Raw genomic sequence first — 5,216 nt, 5'->3', positions numbered from 1 at the left:
GAGGACATCCAACAATTCTATCAATCAATGCCAAACCGAATAACTGCTTGCGTAAGAGCCAGAGGTAGACCAACGTCTTATTGACTTGCTCAATTTGTGAAGCTATTTCACTTGAATAAATTAACAAATTTTTCTGAAATTATGATCATTCGTTTTACTGTACGTGTGCGTCACATTCACCGATTTACGTCCTATTCGGATAATTCCACGGTTAGTCGTTCGTTCTTTCTTTTTGTCTTAGAGTGTATTCAGCGCTGGTGCACTTCTCTGTTCATTGACTGTAAAGAAATTCAAACGGAATTTGTAATTATGTAATTTTGCAACGCCCAATTCGTTTATGGTTCATTTCTGCTCACTATTTCAATTATTCACTTGTCCAATGCTTGAGATTGCTGTCTCTCAAACACGTTGAGATTATTTCGTATTGCTCTACAAGTTATCCCTATCCTCCATTCCTCTCATTTCTATCATCCTATGTACAAAAGAAGTGTATTAGCCGTATACTTTTGTTTGAAGGTGATGTGTCAACATTCCCAACTCTGAACCCTTGTCTTACTTAAGAAACGCCGGCCGGAGTAGCCGTGCGGTTCTAGGCGCTGCAGTCTGGAACCAAGCGACCGCTACGGTCGCAGGTTCGAATCCTGTCTCGGGCATGGATGTGTGTGATGTCCTTAGGTTAGTTAGGTTTAAGTAGTTCTAAGTTCTAGGCGACTGATGACCTCAGAAGCTAAGTCGCATAGTGCTCAGAGCCATTTTTGAACTTAAGAAACAAACTTATTTTGTATTGTTTATTGTTATTTTATACTTTTGCGCTTTTTTAGTAGTTCATAATTTTAATATTTTGTCTCTCGACATTTAATGCGCAGTCGCAGTTCCGTGATAACCATGCTATCTGCTGGTATGTAATGATAGCTTATCTACGTAATGGCGGATCGTTCCAGTAGAGTGCCAATGTTAGCAGAGTTACCACTGCCAGCGACCCGCCGTTACCACATAGATTACCATTATATACTAATAGGTGGCATTTTTGTTATGGCGCTGAGACAACCATGAAATGTCGAGAGGCCAATTTTTTACATGATCAACTGCTGAAACGAGTCCAAAAATATAAAATAAGGGTATTACTTTTTATCAAAACTAAGATTCAAACTATAAGTGTGCAATGGTCATATTCGAACAAAGGTATACAAGCGATGATGTGAAGAGCAGGAATCGACGAAAGGGAGGAAATGTTAGTTGGTAAGAAATAATTTCCGCTTCTGTAAATAAGAGCCGACGATCACAAGCACTGCACAACTGGCACGATATTTTGTATCAAGGATGTTTCTGATATACAAGCATACCTGTCTATCATTCTGAGAAAGATTGCACTTAATCTGGCGTATGAAACATGTGCTTATACGACATTCATAATGTTTTTTCGACAGATATTTTGACATCGGGACGTGCACGAAACCAGTAATTAGAGTTTTTACAATAAGCGGGTTCTTGTTATTTAGCAAATGACGCGTGCTTGGTGCCTAGTTAATCCTATTACGGACGCTCTCGTCGTATCTCAACTTCAGGCAAAAAATCTTTCTAATGTAAAAATGTAGCAGTTTTGGTCATCAACTCTGAGGGTCGTTTGATGGGAGTTTCTCAGTCTTGTCGCTTGCCATACGTCTTGATTTCATTTTAGTTTCTTCGTCCCACAGCGACAATCTGCCATACGCACTCATGCCTAAACCTTTTGTTAATTTATTTCTTTGGCCTCCAGAGTGTATACTCTATTTAGCCACTTAAAAGCTATAGCTGCAAAGTACCATGAAGGCAATACAAAAACGCATATTTTCAGATACAAGAGCCCAAGCTGTCACAATTTAGTCCACCATAAATTATTAACAAATAGATTTAGAAGTAAATTAGATAGTTTTGTCATTTCGCACCATTTCTGAAATTCCATCCTAAACAAGACATAATAACGAAATATGCGTACCACTAAAACCTTTCCCCTGTACTCTTAAGGAAATTAACAATTATAGTTACGAAAGAGAAGAAGAAGCAGATTGAGGAGACAGTGGTATGCCATCGTCAGCAGTGTTTGTAAAACGTCTAATCTTTCACAGTCAAAATTGCAACACCAAATCGATATGTGGTTTACATCAGCTATCGATTCAGAATCACAGTCACGTATAGGGGAACGGTAAATGTTGATTCGACTGAGAGAAAAGAGGCGTGGTTGAAGCGGAGTCGAATGATGGTGGAAATTGTTCATCGGTTCAAATGTATCCTCTATAGGATTTCAGGGATGTAACACTACACAATAATCACCTTTCGTTTGGTGGCACACGATCCTCATCTCTTGACTTTTCGTTTTCCGCGACGCTTGACCTCACGTTGCGGTCTGTTTACGACAATTTCAGATGAAGGACAGTGCCTACAGGGGAATCTTGCCTCGCTAATACGTCAACCTTCACGCTACAGCGGCTACCAGCGTCAGAATTCACCCACAGCAAATGGGTTGTCTGCCTCCTCCGCATACTGCGAACATATTCCAAAACCACTACCAGTGGATAATCGTTGACTGTTTTATACAGTTTCTCGTGCTGAACCTTTTTAAGGATGTTTGGAGTCAAACATGAGTACATCTACATCTACATGGATACTCTGCAAATCACATTTAAGTGGCTAGCAGAGGGTTCATCGAAGCACCTTCACAATTCTCTGTTATTCCAATCTCGTATAGGGCGCGGAAAGAACGAACACCTATATCTTTCTATACGAGCTCTGATTTCTCTTATTTTTATCGTGGTGATTGTTTCTCCTTATGTACGTCGGTGTCAACAAAATATTTTCGCATTCGGACGAGAAAGTTGGTAATTGTAATTTCGTGAGAAGATTCCGTCGCAACGAAAAACGCCTTTCTTTTAATGATGTCCAGCCCAAATCCTGTATCATTTCGGTGACACTCTCTCATTTCTCGATAATACAAAACGTGCTGCCCTTCTTTGAACGTTTTCAATGTACTCCGTCAGTCCTGTCTGGTGAGGATCCCTCACCACGCAGCAGATTTCTAAAGGAGCACGGACAAGCGTAGTGTAGGCAGTGTCCTTAGCAGATCTGCTACATTTTCTAAGTGCCCTGCCAATAAAACACAGCTTTGGTTAGCCTTCCCCACAACATTTTCTACGTGTTCGTTCAAATTTAAGTTGTTCGTAATTGTAATTCCTAGATATTTAGTTGAATTTACGGCCTTTAAATCTGACTGATTTATCGTGTAACCGAAGTTTAACGAATTCCTTTTAGCACTCATGTGGATGACCTCACACTTTTTGTTATTTGGGGTCAACTGCCAATTTCGCACCATTCAGATATCTTTTCTAAATCGTTTTGCAATTTGTTTTGATCTTCTGATGACTTTATTAGTCGATAAACGACAGCGTCATCTGCAAACAACCTAAGACGACTGCTCAGATTGTCTCCCAGTTCGCTTATATAGATAAGGAACAGCAAAGGGTCTATAACACTACCTTGGAGAACGCCAGAAATCACTTCTGTTTTACTCGATGACTTTCCGTCAGTTACTACGAACTGCAAACTCTCTGACACGAAATCACAAATCCAGTCACATTACTGAGACGATATTCCATAAGTATGCAATTTCACGACAAGCCGCTTCTGTGGTACATTGTCAAAAGCCTTCCGGAAATCCACAAATACGGAATCGATCTCGAATCCCTTGTCAAAAGCACTCAACACTTCATGCTAATAATGAGCTAGTTGTGTTTCACTAGAACGATGTTTTCTAAACCCATTCTGGCTGTGTGTCAATAGGCCGTACTAATTGTCTTGATGCCTGAGACGCGTTGTAGACAACGAAATATTCTTATGTGTTATCTTCATTTGTGTGATAGACTGCTTGAGTTATGAAGAAAAAGATTTTACCAAAGTCAGATGAAAGATACCTCAATCGAGACTATGACTTATATATGCGAAGAACGGATTTTATTGATTTTAAGAGCCCGTAGCGAAAAGAGTGCTGTTGACTTTTTAAGTGCGTCGGTTGTAATCAAGAAATGGAATTAATCTGTGGAGCGATGACAGAATTAAGGAACGTAAGCCTGCATAGATCTAAGGTATTAAGTAGGAAAAGTGGGTACATGGGCAGCAGGCGTGAATTACAAGGGAAGCAAGGTACAAGAGTTGGTCAAAAATATGGAAACACCGCGAGAAATGCGTGCTTCATCACAAACGCAAATGCTAGCCAAGTCTCAAGGTTGCGCTTCCGTATTTGACCACTAGCACCTGTGTATCTGCAATATGTTGCAAGCGTCAGCCGTGATCAGAACGATTTTCTGTATAGTTGTGAGTACATTATGTTGAAGCTAAATGAAATCGACCCTCCGCAAATTGTTGGTGTTTTTTTGGTGTGTGCTTCTGTAATCGCGGTAGCCGAAGCGTTTGCTGTTTGAAGAGGTGCCGTATCGAAGATTTGTACAGCACACAGGGAAAGCGGAAAAAACATCATGCGCTACGTCACAGCCCGGACGAAAGTGTGCAGTGAGTGATCGTGACAGACGGACATTGAAGAGGAGTGTGGCGAAAAACTGCACAAAGGGAGTTCCACACGTCGGGAATTGCAGAGAGAGCTCAAAATCCAAAGTCACTCACCAGTGATGTAGTTGTTCGCAGCAGGAAACGTGTTAGAACTAAAAACTCCTCCCGAACAGGTCATGAAGGCTCAACGGTACCGACCGGCCGCCGCATCATCCTCACTGGATGTTGATGTGGAGGGGATGTGTTCAGCACACCGCTCTCCCGGCTGTATGTCAGTTTCCGAGACCGGAGCAGCTACTGCTCAATCAGGTAGCTCCTCAGTTTGCTTCACAAGGGCCGAGTGCACCCCGCTTGCCAACAGCGCTCGGCAGGCCAGATGGTCACCCATCCAAGTGCTAGTCCAGCCCGACAGCGATTAACTTCGGTAATCTGACGGGAACCGGTGTTACCGCTGCGGCAAGGCCGTTGGCCAAGAAACGTGCCGCCGAAGCCATAAAACGTGGACTTTGGAGCAATGGAAGAAAGTCATTTGGTCGGATGAGTCTAGTTTAACACTGTCTCCAACTTCTGGAGGAGTCGTCCCAAGACTGAAATATGACGAAGGATCGGTAATGATTTGGGCACCCCTATAGTGGTTACTCTGGAAGATTACATGACTGGCAAGGATTATGTAGCCATTT

General features: G+C 41.9%; 1 pseudogene; it reads right to left on the bottom strand.

Moving 5' to 3' along the window:
- Positions 1-4,888: 4,888 nt before the first annotated feature.
- Positions 4,889-5,006, bottom strand: LOC126459499 (5S ribosomal RNA; annotated as a pseudogene).
- Positions 5,007-5,216: the final 210 nt, after the last annotated feature.

Source organism: Schistocerca serialis, chromosome 2 (assembly GCF_023864345.2).
Source record: "Schistocerca serialis cubense isolate TAMUIC-IGC-003099 chromosome 2, iqSchSeri2.2, whole genome shotgun sequence".
Lineage (NCBI taxonomy): Eukaryota > Metazoa > Arthropoda > Insecta > Orthoptera > Acrididae > Schistocerca > Schistocerca serialis.
The sequence above is the reverse complement of the archived record's forward strand: the minus strand, read 5'-3'. Positions and strand labels throughout refer to the sequence as shown.